Raw genomic sequence first — 23,747 nt, 5'->3', positions numbered from 1 at the left:
CCCCAAGTCACCATCCATACGGGTGAGCACCACACGGTACACTCAGGGACGTGGGCTACTACACGACTACAGCAGGGTAGCCAGGAAGAGTGCAGTCAGACGGGAAGGCCTATATCTCCACCTGGCCAGGGGGACTCTTGTTCGCTCACAGACTGACCAGGCCTCTAATGTTAGCCAGTACTCCCGGCAGGGCCTTCTTCAGTACCAACAGTAAAGACCCTGAACTGCACTGCACGGACTCTGAGTCATTTCTGCTGCGCCCACGCACCACAATCCTCACCATCTACAGACGCTGCCCTGAGGCTATACTCCTCCCGTGGGGAGTTATACTACCCTCTGCTGCGCACACCACACCAGCCTCAGCGGTCTGCCACGCAGCGGCGGTTCTCAGTGACCGCAATCCACGGGTGGCGTAGTCGGACATTTAATCATGAAAACCACATAAATAGATCCGCCACTGGTTTGACCACCCTGAGCCACGGGATCAGGTCGCCGCCACGGAGACTACAACCCCCAGTATCACACAGAGACCCGGCTCCGGGTATTCCCCTACACACACTGCCCAGGGGGCGCGTCAGAGGCTCCCACCCTGTTGTACACCTCTGTGTTAAAGAGGCAACGAAGCAGGAAGTGGTCCATGCTTTCTAGCATGGACCACAATGCTCCCAAGGACAGTTCCTGTCCTCAGAGCTCCTACACTTCAGATTGTCCCTCACACACAGTTTCCCATGGAAGCAGCGCAAAGCCAAGTCCCAAAACTTCAAAAGGATCCTGATAGAATTCAAAAGATGCAGACCCACCCCAAGATCCCGACTTGGGAAATCCCTGAGCGCCAGAGGCCTCTGAAAATGAGTCAACAGAACCCTTTTGTCAAGGAGCTTCCTTGGCAGAGTCCTGACCTCCCACATTCCCAGACCCCACCGGCGAATTACCTTCAGAACCACGGTAGCGTAAGCCGGGAGATGTCCATGCGGTGTGCGTAGATCCTTCACTTGCCCTCCTGTCTCCCATTCCTGGAAAAAAGGCTGAAACCATCCCCTACTAGAGAATACCCACGGAGGAGCCCTCTCTTTCCAGAGGTTTGCAATATTGATCTTAATGAAGGTATTCACAAGGAATACCACAGAGTTGACCATACCCAACCCTCCTAGTCTCCTCGTACGGTAAGTAACCTCCCTCTTGACCAGGTTCACTCTATTCCCCCATAACAGTTGGAAGAACAAACTGTAGACCCGAGTCCAGAGAGCCTCCGGCAAGATGCACACACTGCCCAGATAGATCAGCAAAGGGAGCAAGTAAGTTTTGATCAGGTTTACCCTTTCCCTTAGGGTCAAAGACCAACCCTTCCATTGGTTCACCTTCTGAGTGGCGATCTCTAGCCTGCTGTCCCAATTTTGTTTGGGGTAAACCCCCTGGCCAAATTCGATGCCAAGAACTTTTGCAGAGATTTTGGGTCCTGGAAGGGTGTCCGGGAGATCAAAACCAGGATCTCCTCCTCCTAACCAGAGACTCTCACACTTATCCCGGTTGATCTTGGACTCTGATGCCTCCGAGTAGCGATTTACCTCTGACATCAGTCATTCTGCCTCCCCATCAGAGGAAACAAAAACGGTGATGTCATCGGCATACGCCACCACTCTCAAAGTGGCTTCCGGTGCTGCCTGGTCCATCCCGATCCCAGCCAACGGTCCACGCTCCACCCTCCTAAGAAGCGGGTCAATCGCAAACACGTACAGCAGTGGGCTCAAGGGACAACCCTGGCGAACATCACACCCAACCTCAAAAGAGCTGCCAATGGCAAACCGTTCACGAGCGGGAAACTCTCTGCCCCAGCGTACAAGGTCTTAAGCCAATCAACAAACCCCCCCGGCAGGCCATACCTCAGAAGGACAGACCAGAGGTACTCATGATTAACCCGATCAAACGCTTTTGCCTGGTCCAATGACAGCATGTACCCCTTCCAGTGACCAGCCCTACCCTGCTCCACCGCCTCTCGGACACAGAGTACAGCACTAATTCTACTGCGACCCGGAACAGAGCAATGCTGGGCTCCCGAAAGGAGTCGGGGCACAAATTTCACCTTTGCCAAAACCTTCCTGTCAGCATTGACAAGCGCTATGGGACGCTAATTCTCAATGCAAGATGGGTCCTTACCCTTTGACAAGATGATCAGGGCAGACCTCCTCATTGACTTTGGCAGAGTGCCCGAGGAAAGACACTCATTGAATACCTCAGTCAAGAGGGGAACCAAGGCATTCTTACAGGTCTTATAGAATTCAGATGTTAAGCCATCTGGACCGGGAGATTTCTTCAGGGCAAGCCCTTCAATCGCCAACTTAACTTCCTCTTCCCTGATCATCTCTGTCAAAACGCCAAGAGAAGGGTCTACCCCTGGTTCGGGGACGGCTTCAGCCAGAAAAGCCGTCATCTCATCCCAATCCAGATCCCTCTTCACCAAGAGGTGTGAGTAGAAGGATCTGACGACCTCCAGGATCCCTGATCTGGATCTTTTCAGGGAACCCGCAGTGTCAACCAGTACTGTAACAACTTTACTATTCACTGACATCTTGCAGTTTCTGTTAGGGTCGGGCGAGCGGTACTTCCCATAATCCCTCTCAAAAACCAAAGATGCGTGTCTATCATACTGACACCTCATTAGCAAAGATTTCACTCTGGAGATCTCCTCGCGGCTACCTCCAGTTGAGACAAGATGCTCAAGTTTCCTCCTCAGGCCCTGATACAGGCAGTACCTGTCCAGGCTCCTGAGGCTCGAGAGCTGGCGGAAGAATCTCGCCACCCTTTTCTTGAACATCTCCCACCACTCTGACTTACTACTACAAAGATCCAGTAAGGGTACCTGGCTCTGAAGAAAATCCTCAAAGGACTGTCTTATCTCCGCTTCTTCCAAGAGAGACGAATTGAGCCTCCAAAAGCCTCTTCCCATCCGGGGGGTCTCTGTAACATTCAGGGAAAACAAAATCACACAGTGATCGGAGAACTCCACCTTAACAACAGATACTGCTGAAGAGACGGCTTCCTCCTTTAAATAAAACCTGTCTATCCTGGACCTACAGTTACCTCTATGATAGGAGAACCCCTCGTGGCCTGCGGTGTGCCGGATGTGGACATCCACCAGGCGAGCCTCACTAGCTATACTATTAAGGGCGACGCTATCATAAGTCAGCTTGTCTCTGGAACCTCCTCTATCCCGGGGCCTTGTGACAGTGTTATAGTCCCCTCAAGGACGACCTGCCAACTCGTAAAAAGGTAGGGCTTGATCCTCATAAAGAGATACTTCCGGTCCCAATTAGATTGGGGACCATAGATGTTAATGAGCCGGAGCTCTTGTCCCTTCATGAGGACATCTAATATCAGGCACCTCCCCATTTCTAACTCAATAACCCGTCGGCATTCTACCGGTGCGGTAAAAAGGACCGCCACTCCGCTATACAGCTCGGCCTCAAGAGACCAATAGGAGGGCCCGAGTCTCCACTCCCTCTTGGCTATAAACACCTCTGCCATATTTGGCAGCCTGATCTCTTGCAAAAAGAAAATGTCAGCTTCAACCCGGCTGAGAAAATCAAAGGCCGCAAATCTAGCCATATTTGACTTAATGCTGGCGACATTAATGGACGCCAGCATCAATGGAGTGGGTACCGCCATCATTGGTGATTGAGATAGATGGCTTTCTTCTTCCCACTCCCCTTATCCTCTGCCTCAGACGAGGAATCCTTCCCCCTCTTTAATGACACAGAAGTGTCCATTCCCACATTTTTCCTTCTTTTTTCGTCCTAGTCTCCGGACTCTGGGCCAGTCCCTCCCCCCAAGGACCTTGCATCCCCAGGAGAAGGAGACTCGGCGCCCCCTGTAAGCTCCGCCAAAACCGGAACCTCACCCTTAGCCTGCTCTTCAGAGGAAGACATGTTATCAAGGGCTTGGAACCGGTTAGAAAGACCAACCAGTGGGGAGTCAGTTTTACCTTCCTTAGGTACCTTGGTCAGAGCGGGAGAAGATGTTTTATCTCCCTTCTTTCTCTTCTTTTTGGTGCCGAGCTTACGCTTGTGCTCTAGCCACCGTTTATTATCCTCATCCATACTTTCATAATGCGAGGATTCTGAGGCAGAGGCAGTTTCCTCCCTGTGGATCCTCCTGACCTCCTCATCCAACTCATCATCCCTCGGGGCCTCAGCAGCAAGACTGGCATCCATGACAGGGGCCGCCCCAGTAGCCCGGGGCCCGCCCCGCTCCCTCTCCTGTCTGCGCTTGTCTAGAAGCCTCAGCTGGGTAGGCGTCTTTTTATTGCTTTTCTTCCCTGGCCCCTCAGCTCCCCCACCCCTGCTAGTCCCCTCCCCAGCAGAATCGGCCTCACGGCTTTCTCCCACCGGGGTCTCGACTGCATTAGCGAAGGAGCGAGGACAACGGCTGAATGGGTGACCTAACTCACCACACAAGTGGCACCTAATCTCCACACAAGAAGCAGCAAAATGGCCGACGCCCCCACACAACGCACATTTCTGCACAGTGCAGTTCGCACTGAAGTGTGTGGGGTCGCCGCACCTGTGACAGAGCTTCGGTTGCCCCTGGTAGAAGACCAGGATACGATCCCTGCCCAGGAAGGCGGATGATGGAATGTGGGCAACCGTACCACCTGAACGCTTAAGTTTTACCATAAACGTCCAGGCCCCTGACCAGATACCAAACTCGTCGCTATTTTTCTTTGGCATCTCCACCACCTCTCCATACCGACCAAGCCACGTCATGATGTCATAACAAGAAAGCGACTCGTTACGAGTCATCACGGTCACTTTCTTGATCTGGTTTTGGCGAGACACTGCCTGAGCGGCAAAGTCTCGCCAGCTGGGCTCATTTTTTGCCAACTCATAATTCGTCCAGAAGAGCTCAAGCCCCTCCGGCCGAACAAAGCTGACATCAAACTCAGGCGTGAAATAGGGATGTATCAAGGCGTAGATGTCAATCGCCTTGAAGCCCATCCTCAGCAGGAGCTCCACAACTTTAGACGGACCACATTCCTATGCACACTGCCTGGCCCGGCTGTTGGGAGGGACCACACTGTATCCCCCCCTTTTTGCTCTCGGAATGCCCCGAGGCCATGCCTCTCTATCCAGAAGGATAGATCAACCTCTTGACCCTCTACCACTAGTGATCTCTCCCCCTTTTTTAGAGCCTCCAGAAGGCGCTGTTGCAACATGCCGTCCCGAAAGCCCAGAGACGAGGAGGATGAGGATGCCCTATTTGCCCCGGAGGTGACACTTGCATAACTCTGGACAGGCGTAGCCACCTCCGGGGGGGCAACTGAACCAGTGACTACATCAGCCCCAACAGCATCACTATTACCCTCACCCTCCACCAAACCAGCAACCACACCACTAGACAATGAATTGGCCTCATTCACACCCACCACCACATTCATTCCTGCTGGACCAGTGACAATGGTGGATGACATTTTGACCTCCGCATTATCAGGCACAAGGGGCTCAGTCACCTCCATAGAACTGGAGGCGACCTCACCCCTGGTCTTGTGTGTGCCTTCCACATCATCAGTCGGTAATTTCCGCTGTTTTGCATTTGTAGTGATGCGCCGCTGATCTTTAGCTGTTGTGAAGCGCCGCTGATCTTTAGCATCAGGATCTTCCTGACCAGCGGTGCCAACACAGAATAGCACTTTGGTGGGAGGACTGGAACGCTCAGCCCCGACAGCCCCCTCACACTGCCGCCGGTTCTCAACTAAGTGGTCAGTGGCAACAGCATTCAGAGGCGCCGAGGCTACCGGAGCTGCCCCCGACACCGGGCAGCTCCTCCCTCCGACTGAGGAGCGCACCACAGCATCGTGGCCTGACTGAACGCCCGCCGCCGGGCCACCCTCACTGTCCAGCCTCTCGGCTGATGCACCTCCTGCTGCGTCCCCGCTACTACAAGCAGAGACGGAGCTCTGCGCCTCACTACCGCGCTGTGCAATCTCCCCGCGCCTTTGCACCGGATCCACAGCAGAACCCGGGCTGGGCTGGGCAATGGGGCTTATACAGCGAGCTGAGCCTTCCGCCGACTCAGGGGGTACAGGGAGGGGGGCATAGACATAGCTTACCGCTTCCTGCAGCTTTGGCTTGGTCTTCTTTGCCTTTTTGTGGCCCCCGGGTGCCTCTTCTGGTAGATCATCACCAAGATGGAAGTTTTGGAGGCACACTGGGGACTCCAGGAGCTTTATCTCTGCCATTAGCGCCCCTCCCTGGCCGCCGCTGTCACTGTCCTCCCCAGAGCCGGCAGAACTGTGACCGAATGTCATTGTCGCCTGTCCTGCAGGGAGATCACTGCACGTGGCCTGCGGGTGACTTTGCAGGCTGCCAGGTGGGGCTTCCTGCTGGTCATCATTACTCTCATCATCCACCTGTCTCTCAAGCTGCAGCCCCATCTGCCTTTGCTCTCTGTTATCAGCCATTCCTCTGAAGCGGTCTTCATTAATCAGTTGTTACTTAAAAGGACCACTCTGCTCCCTGATGTCAGCTTTTCTTAGTTCCAGCAGATGAATTTCACTGGTGAGTCTTTTTACCTCTGCTTGGAGTTTAGCCTTCCTTTGTTTGGAGGCCCCCGCAGCTTTAGCGCTTGTGCAGCGCAGCTCCTCCCGAAGTCTCCTGAAAAGCTTACTCGCATCTTCATACTCACGGAGGTGGATCATGACCCGGCAGGCATAGGTGGACACAGACTCCCGGGGTCCCTGCAGCCCCCAACCTCCCTCAGTGAGGTCGAGCTCACCTCCGTGAGCACTCAGCTTTCCTCCGGAAGGAGAGCCATCTTGCACGCCGCTGTCAGGCTTCACCTCCAGGCTGGAAGCCTTGCGGCTTCTGGGAGTCTCCACAGTACCGGGGGGAAGAGGAGCCACATTGCTGTGACTCCTGGTGGAGCGTCTCACCCCGAGTCCTCCGATGTGGAGGCCGGTTGCTGGTTTCTCCTGCCCCCCGCCGGCCTGGTTCGGGAAGCAGAAGCCTGGGACTTGGCTCCATCACTCATCCCAGAAACCCGCTCACTCCCTGGGTAGGAGAGAGAGCAGGACCCCAGGTGGAGAGGTGTTGGTTCTCAGAGAGATCAGGAGCTCACAGCAGGATCTGCAGCCACCACACCCGCAATCAGCACACTGAGCAGCAGCTGATCAGAGCTGCACTCACTATTCAGCTGGTGCAGTCACTGTGTACATACACTACTGATCCTGAGTTACATCCTGTATTATACTCCAGAGCTGCACTCACTATTCTGCTAGTGCAGTCACTGTGTACATACATTACATTACTGATCCTGAGTTACATCCTGTATTATACTCCAGAGCTGCACTCACTAGTCTGCTGGTGCAGTCACTGTCTACATACATTACATTACTGATTCTGTACTGATCCTGAGTTACATCCTGTATTATACTCCAGAGCTGCACTCACTATTCGGCTGGTGCAGTCACTGTCTACATACATTACATTACTGACCCTGTACTGATCCTGAGTTACATCCTGTAGATCTTTTATTATAAAAATGAAAAACATAACAAGAATAATAACAGAAACATAACAAAATTAATAACCTGAAAATAAACAATGTAATGAACTGGTCCAGCCGCTCCCTCTCTCCTCACACACATATTATACATATATACACAATAATAACTACCTACACCATGACATCTGGTCCGGTTACCAAACAAATAATAACAATATAATAAACAATAACCGACAAATTATATACAAACTAATATATACATTCTTTTTTTTTTTTTTTTTAAATAAAATAAATGCTAACTATACAAATATATACAAGACAAAACAAAACCCCCCACACTCGAGCCCACCAGTCCCTCCCCGGCACTGACCTGAGAGCTGGTCCTGCGTCTCATGCCTCAGTCCATGTCCAACGTCCATAGGCCAGATCAGGCAGTGCCAGTTTTTCACCCAAATAACCAGTGTCCCACAAGATGAACCCACCTCCCCCCTTTTCCCTCCACCCAACCTAACACCTACACCCAAACCCATATATACAATATATACAGAAACAAACAATACAATAACACACAATACAATAACCACAACTGACAAAGCACAAGTTCGGCGCCTGCAGCCCTACATCACTGTCTACTGATCAATAAAACAAAAATCTATGGTGTCAGCAGCAGCCCACCACCAGGAGAGGAGACGACCAGACTAGGGCACACTAAAAGAAAAGCCCCTCCAGAGGAGAGCAGCCCTCCGTGTACCCAGTCTCTCATACTCCAGAGAACGCACCTTCACCAGGTCACCGAGTATGGTCCTAAACACATCGTCCACAGGGAGGATTTTCCGCTGCGTTGATACTAAGCACCGTGCGTTCCACGTGTGATACCTAACCACTGCGCTAACTAGAAATAAGGTGCAGCGGTCCCGACCACCCAGGTCCCCGAATGCTCCATAGGCCCATTCCGCATAAGAGAGACCGGCTAGCCGGGGCCAGCCAATGGAGGCGCCCACCCTGTTGTACACCTCTGTGTTAAAGGGACAACGAAGCAGGAAGTGGTCCATGCTTTCAAGCATGGTACCACAATGCTCCCGAGGACAGTTCCTGTCCTCAGAGCTCCTACACTTCAGATTGTTCCTCACACACAGTTTCCCATGGAAGCAGCGCCAAGCCAAGTCCCAAACCTTCGAGGGGATCCTGATAGAATTCAAAAGATGCAGACCCACCCCAAGATCCCGACTTGGGCAATCCCTGAGCGCCGGAGGCCTCTGAAAATGGGTCAACAGAACCCTTTTGTCAAGGAGCTTCCTTGGCAGAGTCCTGACCTCCCACATTCCCAGACCCCACCGGCGAATTACCTTCAGAACCACGGTAGCGTAAGCCGGGAGATGTCCATGCGGTGTGCGGAGATCCTTCACTTGCCCTCCTGTCTCCCATTCCTGGAAGAAAGGCTGAAACCATCCCTTACAGGAGAATACCCACGGAGGAGCCCTCTCTTTCCAGAGGTTTGCAATATTGATCTTAATGAAGGTATTCACAAGGAATACCACAGGGTTGACCATACCCAACCCTCCTAGTCTCCTCGTACGGTAAGTAACCTCCCTCTTGACCAGGTTCAGTCTATTCCCCCATAACAGTTGAAAGAACAAACTGTAGACCCGAGTCCAGAGAGGCTCTGGCAAGATGCACACACTGCCCAGATAGATCAGCAAAGGGAGCAGGTAAGTTTTGATCAGGTTTACCCTTTCCCTTAGGGTCAAAGACCAACCCTTCCATTGGTTCACCTTCTGAGTGGCGATCTCTAGCCTGCTGTCCCAATTTTGTTTGGGGTAATCCCCCTGGCCAAATTCGATACCAAGAACTTTTGCAGAGACTTTGGGTTCTGGAAGGGTGTCCGGGAGATCAAAACCAGGATCTCCTCCTCCCAGCCAGAGACTCTCACACTTATCCCGGTTGATCTTAGACCCGGATGCCTCCGAGTAGCGATTTACCTCTGACATCAGCCATTCTGCCTCCCCTTCAGAGGAAACAAAAACGGTGACGTCATCGGCATACGCCACCACTCTCAGAGTGGCTTCCGGTGCTGCCCGGTCCATCCCGATCCCAGCTAACGGTCCACGCTCCACCCTCCTAAGAAGTGGGTCAATCGAAAATGCGTACAGTAGCGGGCTCAAGGGACAACCCTGGCGAACACCACACCCAACCTCAAAAGAGCTGCCAATCCAACCGTTCACAAGCGGGAAACTCTCTGCCCCAGCGTACAAGGTCTTAAGCCAATCAACGAACCCCCCCGGCAGGCCATACCTCAGAAGGACAGACCAGAGGTACTCATGATTAACCCGATCAAATGCTTTTGCCTGGTCCAATGACAGCATGTACCCCTTCCAGTGGCCAGCCCTACCCTGCTCCACCGCCTCTCGGACACAGAGTACAGCACTAATTGTACTGCGGCCCGGAACAGAGCAATGCTGGGCCCCCGAAAGGAGCTGGGGTGCAAATTTCACCAGCCGATTAAACAGCACCTTTGCCAAAACCTTCCTGTCTGCATTGAGAAGCGCTATGGGACGCCAATTCTCAATGCAAGATGGGTCCTTACCCTTTGACAAGATGATCAGGGCAGACCTCCTCATTGACTTTGGCAGAGTGCCCGAGGAAAGACACTCATTGAATACCTCAGTCAAGAGGGAAACCAAGGCGTACTTAAAGGTCTTATAGAATTCAGATGTTAAGCCATCCGGACCGGGAGATTTCTTCAGGGCAAGCCCTTCAATCGCCAACTTAACTTCCTCTTCCCTGATCATCTCTGTCAAAACGCCAAGAGAGGGGTCTACCCCTGGTTCGGGGACGGCTTCAGCCAGAAAAGCCGACATCTCATCCCAATCCAGATCCCTCTTCCCCAAGAGGTGCGAGTAGAAGGATCTGACGACCTCCAGGATCCCCGATCTGGATCTTTTCAGGGACCCCGCAGTGTCAACCAGTCCTGTAACAACTTTACTATTCACTGACATCTTGCAGTTTCTGTAAGGGTCGGGCGAGCGGTACTTCCCGTAATCCCTCTCAAAAACCAAAGATGCGTGTCTATCATACTGACACCTCATTAGCAAAGATTTCACTCTGGAGATCTCCTCGCGGCTACCTCCAGTTGAGACAAGATGCTCGAGTTTCCTCCTCAGGCCCTGATACAGGCGATACCTGTCCAGGCTCCTGAGGCTCGAGAGCTGGCGGAAGAATCTCGCCACCCTTTTCTTGAACATCTCCCACCACTCTGACTTACTACTACAAAGATCCAGTAAGGGTACCTGGCTCTGAAGAAAATCCTCAAAGGACTGTCTTATCTCCGCTTCTTCCAAGAGAGACGAATTGAGCCTCCAAAAGCCTCTTCCCATCCGGGGGGTCTCTGTAACATTCAGGGAAAACAAAATCATACAGTGATCGGAGAACTCCACCTCAACAACAGATACTGCTGAAGAGACGGCTTCCTCCTTTAAATAAAACCTGTCTATCCTGGACCTACAGTTACCTCTATGATAGGTGAACCCCTCGTGGCCTGCGGTGTGCCGGATGTGGACATCCACCAGGCGAGCCTCACTAGCTATACTATTAAGGGCAACGCTATCATAAGTCAGCTTGTCTCTGGAACCTCCTCTATCCCGGGGCCTCGTGACAGTGTTGAAGTCCCCTCCAAAGACGACCTGCCGACTCGTAAAAAGGTAGGGCTTGATCCTCGTAAAGAGACACTTCCGGTCCCACTTAGATTGGGGACCATAAATGTTAATGAGCCGAAGCTCCTGTCCCTTCATGAGGACATCTAATATCAGGCACCTCCCCATTTCTAACTCAATAACCCGTCGGCATTCTACTGGTGCGGTAAAAAGGACCGCCACTCCGCTATACGGCTCGGCCGCAAGAGACCAATAGGAGGGCCCGAGTCTCCACTCCCTCTTAGCTATAAACACCTCTGCCATATTTGGCAGCCTGGTCTCTTGCAAAAAGAAAATGTCAGCTTCAACCCGGCTGAGAAAATCAAAGGCCGCAAATCTAGCCATATTTGACTTAATACTGGCGACATTAATGGAAGCCAGCGTCAACGGAGTGGGTACCGCCATCATTGGTGATTGAGTTAGATGGCTTTCTTTTTCCCACTCCCCTTACCCTCTGCCTCAGAGGAGGAATCCTTCCCCCTCTTTAATGACACAGAGGTGTCCATTCCCACATTTTTCCTTCTTTTCTCGTCCTCGTCTCTGGACTCTGGGCCAGTCCCTCCCCCCAAGGACCCTGCATCCCCAGAAGAAGGAGACTCGGCACCCCCTGTAAGCTCCGCTGAAGCCGGAACCTCACCCTCGGCCTCCTCCTCAGAGGAAGAGATGTTATCAAGGGCTTGGAACCGGTTAGAAAGACCAACCAGAGGGGAGTCAGTTTTACCTTCCTTAGGTACCTTGGTCAGAGCGGGAGAAGATGTTTTATCTCCCTTCTTTTTCTTCTTTTTGGTGCCGAGCTTACGCTTGTTCTCTAGCCACCGCTTATTATCCTCATCCATACTTTCATAATGGGAGGATTCTGAGGCAGAGGCGGTTTCCTCCCTGTGGATCCTCCTGACCTCCTCATCCAACTCATCATCCCTCGGGGCCTCAGCAGCAAGACTGGCATCCAGGACAGGGGCTGCCCCGGTAGTCTGGGGCTCGCCCCGCTCCCTCTCCTGTCTGCGCTTGTCTAGACGCCTCAGCTGGGCAGGCGTCTTTTTATTGCTTTTCTTCCCTGGCCCCTCGGCTCCCCCACCCCTGCTAGTCCCCTCCCCAGCAGAATCGGCCTCACGGCTTACTCCCACCGGGGTCTCGACTGCATTAGCGAAGGAGCGAGAACAACGGCTGAATGGGTGACCTAACTCACCACACAGGTGGCACCTAATCTCCACACAAGAGGCGGCAAGATGGCCGACACCCCCACACAACGCGCATTTCTGCACGGTACAGTTTGCACTGAAGTGTGTGGGGTCGCCGCACCTGTGACAGAGCTTCGGTTGCCCCTGGTAGAAGACCAGGATACGATCCCTACCCAGGAAGGCAGACGATGGAATGTGGGCAATCGTACCACCTGAACGCTTAAGTTTTACCATAAACGTCCAGGCCCCTGACCAGATACCAAACTCGTCGCGGTTTTTCTTTGGCATCTCCACCACCTCTCCATACCGACCAAGCCACGTCATGATGTCATAGCAAGAAAGCGACTCGTTACGAGTCATCACGGTCACTTTCTTGATCTGGTTTTGGCGAGACACTGCCTGAACGGCAAAGTCTCGCCAGCCGGGCTCATTTTTTGCCAGCTCATAATTCGCCCAGAAGAGCTCAAGCCCCTCCGGCCGAACAAAGCTGATATCAAACTCAGGCGTGGAATAGGGATGTATCAAGGCGTAGATGTCAATCGCCTTGAAGCCCATCCTCAGCAGGAGCTCCACAACTTTAGACCTTGGAGGACATGCATCACTGCCCCTCCACCGAAGACGGACCACATTCCTACGCACACTGCCTGGCCCCGCTGTTGGGAGGGACCACACTGTATCCCCCCCTTTTTGCTCTCGGAAGGCCCCGAGGCCATGCCTCTCTATCCAGAAGGATAGATCAACCTCTCGACCCTCTACCATTAGTGATCTCTCCCCCTTCTTTAGAGCCTCCAGAAGGCGCCGTTGCAAAATGCCATCCCCAAAGCCCGGAGACAAGGAGGATGCCCTATTTGCCCCGGAGGTGACACTGGCATAACTCTGGACAGGTGTTGCCACCCCCGGGGGGGCAACCGGACCAGTGACCACATCAGCCCGAACAGCAACTCCATTACCCACCTCCATCTCACCCTCCACCAAACCAGCAACCACACCACTAGACAATGAATTAGCCTCATTTACCCCCACCACCACATTCATTCCTGCTGGACCAGTAACAATGGCGGATGACATTTTGACCTCCGCATCAGGCACAAGGGGCTCAGTCACCTCCATAGAACTGGAGGCGACCTCACCCCCGGTCTTATGTGTGCCCTCCACATCATTGGTCGGTAATTTCCGCTGTTTGGCATTCGGAATAATGTGCCGCTGATCTTTAGATGCTCATAGGCGCCGCTGATCTTTAGCATCAGGATCTTCCGGACCAGCGACGCCAACACAAAATAGCACTTTCGTGGGAGGACCGGAACGCTCAGCCCCAACTGCCCCCTCACACTGCCACCGCTTCTCAACTAAGTGATCAGCGGCAACAGCATTCAGAGGTGCCGAGGCTACCAGAGCTGCCCCCGACACCGGGCTGCTCCCCCCTCCCACTGAGGAGCGCACCACAGCATCGTGGCCTGATGGAACGCCCGCCGCCGGGCCGCCCTCACTGTCCAGCCTTTCGGCTGATGCACCTCCTGCTGCGTCCCCGCTACTACAAGCAGAGACGGAGCTTTGCGCCTCACTACCGCGCTCTGTAATCTCCCCGCGCCTTTTCACCGGATCCACAGCAGAACCCGGGCTGGGCTGGGCAATGGGGCTTATACAGCGAGCTGAGCCTGCCGCCGACTCAGGGGGTACAGGGAGGGGGGCATATACGTATCTTACCGCTTCCTGCAGCTTTGGCTTGGTCTTCTTTGCCTTTTTGTGGCCCCCAGGTGCCTCTTCTGGTAGATCGTCACCAAGATGGAAGTTTTGGAGGCACACTGGGGACTCCAGGAGCTTAATCTCCGCCATTAGCGCCCCTCCCTGGCCGCTGCTGTCACTGTCCTCCCCAGAGCCGGCAGAACTGCGACCGGATGTCACTGACGCCTGTCCTGCAGGGAGCTCGCTGCACGTGGCCTGCGGGTGACTTTGCAGGCTGCCAGGTGGGGCTTCCTGCTGGTCATCATCACTCTCATCATCCACCTGGCTCTCAGGCTGCAGCCCCATCTGCCTTTGCTCTCTGGTATCAGCCATTTCTCTAAAGCGGTCTTCATTTATTAGTTTTTCTTTGAAATGACCACTGTGCTCCCTGATGTCAGCTTTCCTCAGTTCCAGCAGGTGAATCTCGCTGGTCAGTCGCTTTACCTCGGCCTGGAGTTTAGCCTTGCTCTGTTTGGAGGCCCCCGCAGCTTTGGCGCTTGTGCAGCGCAGCTCCTCCCGGAGCCTCCTGATGAGCTTACTGGCATCTTCATACTCACGGAGGCGGATCATGACCCGGGAGGCATAGGTGGACACAGACTCCCGGGGTCCCTGCAGCGCCCAACCCCCCTCAGTGAGGTCGGCCTCACCTTCGTGAGCACTCCGCTTTCCTCCAGAAGGAGCACCATCATGCACGCCGCTGTCAGGCTTTACCTCCATACTGGAAGCCTTGCGGCTTCTAGGGGTCTCCACAATCCCGGGAGGAGTAGGAGCCACATTGCTGCGACTCCTGGTGCAGCGTCTCACCCCCGAGTCCTCTGATGTGCAGGCCGGTTGCTGGTTTCTTCTGCCCCCTGCCGGCCTGGTTCGGGAAGCAGAAGCCTGGGGCTTGGCTCCTTCACTCATCCCAGAAACCAGCTCTCCCTCCGGGAAAGAGAGAGAGCAGGTCCCCAGGTGGAGAGGTGTTGGTTCTCAGAGATCAGGAGCTCACAGCAGGATCTGCAGCCACCACACCCGTAATCAGCACACTGACTAGCAGCTGATCAGAGCTGCACCCAGTATGCTGCTGGTGCAGTCACTGTGTACATACATTACTGATCCTGTACTGATCCTGAGTTACATCCTGTATTATACTCCAGAGCTGCACTCACTATTCTGCTGGTGCAGTCACTGTGTACATACATTACTGATCCTGTACTGATCCTGAGTTACATCCTGTATTATACTCCAGAGCTGCACTCACTATTCTGCTGGTGCAGTCACTGTGTACATACATTACATTACTGATCCTGTACTGATCCTGAGTTACATCCTGTATTATACTCCAGAGCTGCACTCACTATTCTGCTGGTGCAGTCACTGTGTACATACATTACATTACTGATCCTGAGTTACATCCTGTATTATACTCCAGAGATGCACTCACTATTCTGCTGGTGCAGTCACTGTGTACATACATTACATTACTGATCCTGAGTTACATCCTGTATTATACTCCAGAGCTGCACTCACTATTCTGCTGGTGCAGTCACTGTGTACATATATTACATTACTGATCCTGTACTGATCCTGAGTTACATCCTGTATTATACTCCAGAGCTGCACTCACTATTCTGCTGGTACAGTCACTGTGTACATACATTACATTACTGATCCTGAGTTACATCCTGTATTATACTCCAGAGCTGCACTCACTATTCTGCTGGTGCAGTCACTGTATACATACATTATTTTACTGATTCTGTACTGATCCTGAGTTACATCCTGTATTATACTCCAGAGCTGCACTCACTATTCTGCTGGTGTAGTCACTGTGTACATACATTACATTACTGATCCTGAGTTACATCCTGTATTATACTCCAGAGCTGCACTCACTATTCTGCTGGTGCAGTCACTGTATACATACATTACATTACTGATTCTGTACTGATCCTGAGTTACATCCTGTATTATACTCCAGAGCTGCACTCACTATTCTGCTGGTGCAGTCACTGTATACATACATTACATTACTGATTCTGTACTGATCCTGAGTTACTTCCTGTATTATACTCCAGAGCTGCACTCACTATTCTGCTGGTGCAGTCACTGTGTACATACATTACATTACTGATCCTGTACTGATCCTGAGTTACATCCTGTATTATACTCCAGAGCTGCAGTCACTATTCTGCTGGTGCAGTCACTGTGTACATACATTACATTACTGATCCTGTACTGATCCTGAGTTACATCCTGTATTATACTCCAGAGCTGCACTCACTATTCTGCTGGTGCAGTCACTGTGTACATACATTACATTACTGATCCTGTACTGATCCTGAGTTACATCCTGTATTATACTCCAGAGCTGTACTCACTATTCTGCTGGTGCAGTCACTGTGTACATACATTACATTACTGATCCTGAGTTACATCCTGTATTATACTCCAGAGCTGCACTCACTATTCTACTGGTGCAGTCACTGTGTACATACATTACATTACTTATCCCGTACTGATCCTCTATTACATCCTGTATTATACTCCAGAGCTGCACTCACTATTCTGCTGGTGCAGTCACTGTGTACATACATTACATTACTGATCCTGAGTTACATCCTGTATTATACTCCAGAGCTGCACTCACTATTCTGCTGGTGCAGTCACTGTATACATACATTACATTACTGATTCTGTACTGATCCTGAGTTACATCCTGTATTGTACTCCAGAGCTGCACTCACTATTCTGCTGGTGCAGTCACTGTGTACATGCATTACATTACTGATCCTGTACTGATCCTGAGTTACATCCTGCATTATACTCCAGAGCTGCACTCACTATTCTGCTGGTGCAGTCACTGTGTACATACATTACATTACTGATCCTGAGTTACATCCTGTATTATACTCCAGAGCTGCACTCACTATTCTGCTGGTACAGTCACTGTGTACATACATTACTGATCCTGAGTTACATCCTGTATTATACTCCAGAGCTGCACTCACTATTCTGCTGGTGCAGTCACTGTGTACATACATTACATTACTGATCCTGTACTGATCCTGAGTTACATCCTGTATTATACTCCAGAGCTGTGCTCACTATTCTGCTGGTACAGTCACTGTGTACATACATTACATTACTGATCCTGTACTGATCCCGAGTTACATCCTGTATTATACTCCAGAGCTGCACTCACTATTCTGCTGGTGCAGTCACTGTATATACATTTCATTACTAATCCTGAGTTACATCCTGTATTATACTCCAGAGCTGCACTCACTATTCTGCTGGTGCAGTCACTGTGTACATACATTACATTACTGATCCTGTACTGATCCTGAGTTACATCCTGTATTATACTCCAGAGCTGCACTCACTATTCTGCTGGTGCAGTCACTGTGTACATACATTACATTACTGATCCTGTACTGATCCTGAGTTACATCCTGTATTATACCCCAGAGCTGCACTCACTATTCTGCTGGTACAGTCACTGTCTACATACATTACATTACTGATCCTGTACTGATTCTGAGTTACATCCTGTATTATACTCCACAGCTGTACTCACTATTCTGCTGGTGTAGTCACTGTGTACATACATTACATTACTGATCCTGAGTTACATCCTGTATTATACTCCAGAGCTGCACTCACTAATCTGCTGGTGCAGTCACTGTGTACATACATTACATTACTGATCCTGTACTGATCCTGAGTTACATCCTGTATTATACTCCAGAGCTGTGCTCACTATTTTGCTGGTACAGTCACTGTGTACATACATTACTGATCCTGAGTTACATCATGTATTATACTCCAGAGCTGCACTCACTATTCTACTGGTGCAGTCACTGTGTACATACATTACATTACTTATCCCGTACTGATCCTGAGTTACATCCTGTATTATACTCCAGAGCTGTACTCACTATTCTGCTGGTGCAGTCACTGTGTACATACATTACATTACTGATCCTGAGTTACATCCTGTATTATACTCCAGAGCTGCACTCACTATTCTACTGGTGCAGTCACTGTGTACATACATTACATTACTTATCCCGTACTGATCCTGAGTTACATCCTGTATTATACTCCAGAGCTGCACTCACTATTCTGCTGGTGCAGTCACTGTGTACATACATTACTGATCCTGAGTTACATCCTGTATTATACTCCAGAGCTGCACTCACTATTCTGCTGGTGCAGTCACTGTGTACATACATTACTGATCCTGTACTGATCCTGAGTTACATCCTGTATTATACTCCAGAGCTGCACTCACTATTCTGCTGGTGCAGTCACTGTGTACATACATTACATTACTGATCCTGAGCTACATCCTGTATTATACTCTAGAGCAGCGCTCACTATTCTGCTGGTGCAGTCACTGTGTACATACATTACTGATCCTGAGTTACATCCTGTATTATATTCCAGAGCAGCGCTCACTATTCTGCTGGTGCAGTCACTGTGTACATACATTACATTACTGATCCTGTACTGATCCTGAGTTACATCCTGTATTATACTCCAGAGCTGCACTCACTATTCTGCTAGTGCAGTCACTGTGTACATACATTACTGATCCTGAGTTACATCCTGTATTATATTCCAGAGCAGCGCTCACTATTCTGCTGGTGCAGTCACTGTGTACATACATTACTGATCCTGTACTGATCCTGAGTTACATCCAGTATTATACTCCAGAGCTGCACTCACTATTCTGCTGGTGCAGTCACTGTGTACATACATTACTGATCCTGTACTGATCCTGGGTTATATCTTGTATGATGTTTCCAGAATGCTTCTTGTAAAATTGGAAACAGTCAGTAAGCTGGGTATATCTTAGTAATCTATGTGGTGTGTACAGCTTTTGACTTGCCCAGGGGGATATAGGGGACTCGTTACCCGGGCCTTTACCTTCTGTGGGATGTCACGGCAGTCGGCTCCCGGGCCCATACCCTGGGGTCACTCTTTAAAAGGGGTTTGTTACTTGAAGGGATGAATAACAGTTTTGTCTCGTGACACCACCTGTGGCTCCTGGTAATGGGTACCAGTGCTGCTGCAGACCTCCGGGGGTGATGGGATGGCAGCTGGGATGTTTTCTGCTCCCCACAGGTGGAGTGGGCCCCCGGGGCAGGGTTGATGGAAGGGATACAAGTGAGAGGTGGCCCGGTCGGGTCAGGGGGAATGACGGACACGCACACAGGGGATTCGCTACAGTACCTTTACTGGTGTAAATGGCAGGTATGGTCCAGGGTAGTAGGACGGGTGCACTTCTGGACTCTCCCCAGTGAGCGGGTATAAGGCCTCCTGGTCCGTTTCTTCCTCTCTCTAAAGCTCCTGGCCAGCCTGGAACTAGGCCTAGCTTCTGTACTGTTTCACTCTCTCACCTGTCTGCTTGGTAGTAGAACTTTTCTCTGGCTACCACTATCCCTGGACGCTGGGGCCTTCGTGGTTCCTAGTTCTGTAAATGATTGTAGCTTCAGGTTGACCAGGGGTCTGGAATCCTCCTGGTATACCGGTTGTTCCTACTGGGCGTAGAGGATCCTGTAGGCGCGGCTCCGGTGTCCGGCTTGTGTTCTGGGGTGAGTCTAAGATGCTCCTCTGCCCCCTTAACTCCTCTCTCCTCTCCTTGCCTCCGGCCACACTCTAGGCCCTCAGCACGGCAGCTCAACAGGTGCTGCCTCTTCCCTGATCTAAAGTGTGAGCACACTCTCCTACCTATCTCCACCCTCCAGTATATATATCCCTAATAGGGCTCCCTCTGGTGGTATGAGGTGGAAGGGTGGAGGTGTCTATGTGTAGTAAGGGCCTCTTGTGGAGAAGTCCGTCCATGCACCCTTTTGGGTCCTGTGCTACCTCTGTGTAGCAGGGTGCCACATTCCCCCCTAGTACAACTCAGTACTCCTGGACTGAAGTATTTTTGTAAACAGGTCACAACAACAATTACAATAACAATAACACATATCAAGTTACAGTGAGTCCCATAACCAGGTGTCCATCTCACTGGTGAAGATGCAACATGAGCAGCATGAGGGACCCGTCTGAAAACCCTCAACGTAGGCCCTGAGCGTGGCTACAGGGCATAAGTGATCCAGGTGCTGGACCACGTCTTCGGCCATGCCAAACGGGTTTTTGTTCAGTGGTCTTCTTAATATAAAACCAATAGGGAGCACTTTAATAAGTGCAACTATTTACAATGGACAGTTTTTGGCTGCTCACAGTCCTCAGCCTGCAAGTCTTTATACCCTTTACGGGTAACTAAATGCACACATATAACTTTTCCAGTTCACACAAAAACAAATTTAAAATTTTCCTTCTGTACCCTTACGGGTAACTATTTACACAGTAGGCATTTTGTACCTTATTCCCTATACCTGGTAGGGATTTGGCCTTGTGTGCTGCGTGTGGATCTGCGTAGCACTGGGGTGATACAAGTGTCTGTGCATACACTATCCGCTAACCTATCAGGTCTACGTGCGGGTAAGTTATAGAACTGCCTCAACATCTCTATAGGACTGGCAAGTGCACTGTTTACTGGACCCTCAGGTTCTGCTTCAACTAGTGATCTTCCTCTTACTGGGGACTCTTCCTGTTCCTGAGCAGGTTCTTCAAGGGCGCTCACAGGCTCTTCTTGTGGTGGAGGTTCTTCTGGTGGCTGACAGAAGTGTATCACTGGTATGATAACTGCTCCATCAGTCTCGCCCAGGGGGATATAGGGGACTCGGTACCCCGGCCTTTTACCTTGTTTAGGAGGTCACGGCAGTCGGCTCCCGGGCCCATACTCTGGGGTCTCTCTTGAAAAAGGGGTTTTTTGGTTGGTAACAGTTTTTGTCTCGGGACGTCACCTGTGGTTTCTGGTAATGGGTACCAGCACTGCTGCAGACCTCCGGGGCAGGTGTTAGGGCAGCTGGGTTGGTGCGGCTCTCCACAGGCAGAGCACAGCCCCAGGGCAGTGTGGGTGCAGATGGTGATGCTGGGCGTTGTAGTGCAGAAGAGATTGCGCAGCAGAAGTAACTGACAGAGACAGGAGATTCCCTTCAGTACCTTTAATGGTGCGGATGTCAGGTACGGTCCAGGGTACTCGGTAGGAAGGGTGCACTTCTGGACTCTCCCCAGTGAGCGGGTATAAGGCCTCCTGGTCCGTTTCTCCCTCTCTCTAAGCTCCTGGCCAGCCTGCAACTGGGCCTAGCTTCTGTGTTGTGTCGTTCTCTCACCTGTCGCTTGGTAGTAGGACCTTTCTCTGGCAACCACTATCCCTGGACGCTGGGGCCTTCGTGGTTCCTAGTCCTGTAAAGGGTTTAGCTTCAGGTCGACCAGGGATCTGTAATCCTCCTGGTATGCCGGTAATCCCTACTGGGTATAGAGGACCCTGTAGGCGCGGACCCGGTGTCCTAATTATGTCTTGGGGTGAGCCTGTGATGCTCCTCTGCCCCCTTAACTCCTTTCTCCTCTCTCCTTGCCTCGGCCACACTCGGGGCCCTCAGAACACAGCAGCTCATGTGCTGCTTTTTCACTGGTCTAAGTGCCAGCACACTCTGCATCACTGAACAACTGACTAAACTTCTGAACTGCCTAACTCCACCCTCCATATATATATCCCTAACAGGCTCCCTCTGGTGGTTTGAGGTGGAAGGGTGGAGGTGTCTGTTTGTAATGAGGGCCTCTTGTGGAGAAGTCCATCCATGCACCCTTTTGGGTCCTGTGGTACCTGTTGTAGCAGGGTGCCACATTCCCCCCTAGTACAATTCAGTACTCCTGGACTGAAGCATTTTAAACAGGTAACAACAGTAACAATAATAATAACAATAACAATGTTACAATAAGTCCCGTCACCAGGTGTCCATTCCACTGATGAAGGTGTAACAACAGGAGCATGAGGGACCGGCCTGAAAACCCTCAACATAGGCCCTGGGCGTGGCTACAGGGCATAAGTGATCCAGGTGTTGGACCACATCTTCGGCCATGCCAAACGGGTTTTTGTTCTGTGGTCTTTTTATATGCAACAAATAAGGAGGCACTTTGATAAGTGCAACTATTTACAGGGACAGTTTTTGGCTGCTCACAGTATTCAGCCTACAAGTCTTTATACCCTTAAGGGTAACTAAATGAACACATTTTATTTGCAGTTCACATAATAAATAACAGTAGGCATTACCCAACTGGGTAACTATTTACAATGTAGGCATTTTGTACTTATTCCCTATACCTGGCAGGGATTTGGCCTTGTGTTCTGCGTGTGGACCTTCGTAGCACTGGGGTGGTACTGATGTTTGTGCATACACTATCCGATAACCTTTCAGGTCTACGTGTAGGTAAGTCATAGAACTGCCTCAATCTCTCTATGGGACTGGCAAGTACACTGATTACTGGGCCTTCAGGCTCTGTTTCAACGGGTGATCCTCCTCTTACTGGGGACTCTTCCTGTTCCTGAGCAGGTTCTTCTAGGGCGCTTACAGGTTCTACTGGTGGTGGAGGTTCTTCTGGTTGCTGATAGAAGTGTATCACTGGTATAATAACTGCTCCATCAAGTTGAGGCCAGTCCGCAGGGAAGTCTCCTAGAACTGTATGAATTACATCTTCCTTGGGCTCTACCGATGCTATAAGAGGTACTTCTTCCTCCCGTGTCTTCAGAAGACCTGGACACACTTTCAAGTGGTCTCTTGAGACTGTTGCGGTTGTCTTACCTCCATCCTTGCTGATCAGGCAGGTTTTACTGTTGTCAAATCTGGAGTTTAACACGGTGTAGGGCTCTCTTTCCCACTGGTCATCGAGCTTGTGACCTCTTCTTCTCCGCTTTAGCACTATTTCTCCAGGTGCCAAGGGTTCTGCTGGTGCATGCTTATTGTACTGTTCTTCTTGCCTTTCCCTCACCTTGTTTAGACTGTCTTCGACACAGGCCTGTACTTTCCTATACTGCTCTTGCCGACTTGTGTCCCAATCTTCAGTGGACGTATCTGCAGCAGGTTCTACCACTCCGAGCTCCAGGTCCATGGGCAATTTTCCAGGTCTTGCTCTCATAAGGTACGCTGGGGTACAATTTGTAGAACTCACGGGTATGTGGTTATACAGGTGCACTAGGTCAGGTAGCTTTTCTGGCCACTGGTTCCTCTCTTTCAAAGGTAGGGTTTTCAACAGGTCTATAGCGATGTTATTCATTTTCTCGCACATACCGTTGGTTTGAGGATGATATGGCATAGTCCGGATCTTCTTGCATCCATACAGGTGACAGAATTCCTTGAATAGCTCAGCTTCAAAAGCAGGGCCTTGATCTGTTAGCACCTTGTCCGGATATCCATGGGGTCTGCAGAAGTAGGCTTGGAACGTTCTTGCTGCAGTTTCTGCTGTCAGATCCTTGACAGGGGCTACCACCAGGAACCGGGAATAGTGATCCACCATGGTCAGGGCATAGGAATAGCCTGATCTGCTGGGCGACAGTTTGACGTGATCCAGAGTGACAATCTCCAGGGGTTGGGTTGTTTTGATGGACTGCAAGGGTGCTTTCTGGCTGCCGTAGTCTTTTCTTCTGAGGCTACAGGGCCCACAATTCCGGCACCACCTTTCCATGGAACTCCGCATCCCAACCCAATAGAATCGGTCCTTCAGCAGGGTTTCCAGCTTCTTCCAGCCAAAATGACCTGCTTGGTCATGGTAGGCCTCTAAC

This window comes from Phyllobates terribilis, unplaced genomic scaffold (assembly GCF_046119375.1).
Source record: "Phyllobates terribilis strain yellow unplaced genomic scaffold, ASM4611937v1 Scaffold_7__3_contigs__length_470593459, whole genome shotgun sequence".
Classification (NCBI taxonomy): Eukaryota; Metazoa; Chordata; class Amphibia; order Anura; family Dendrobatidae; genus Phyllobates; species Phyllobates terribilis.
This window is presented reverse-complemented; position numbering follows the sequence as displayed.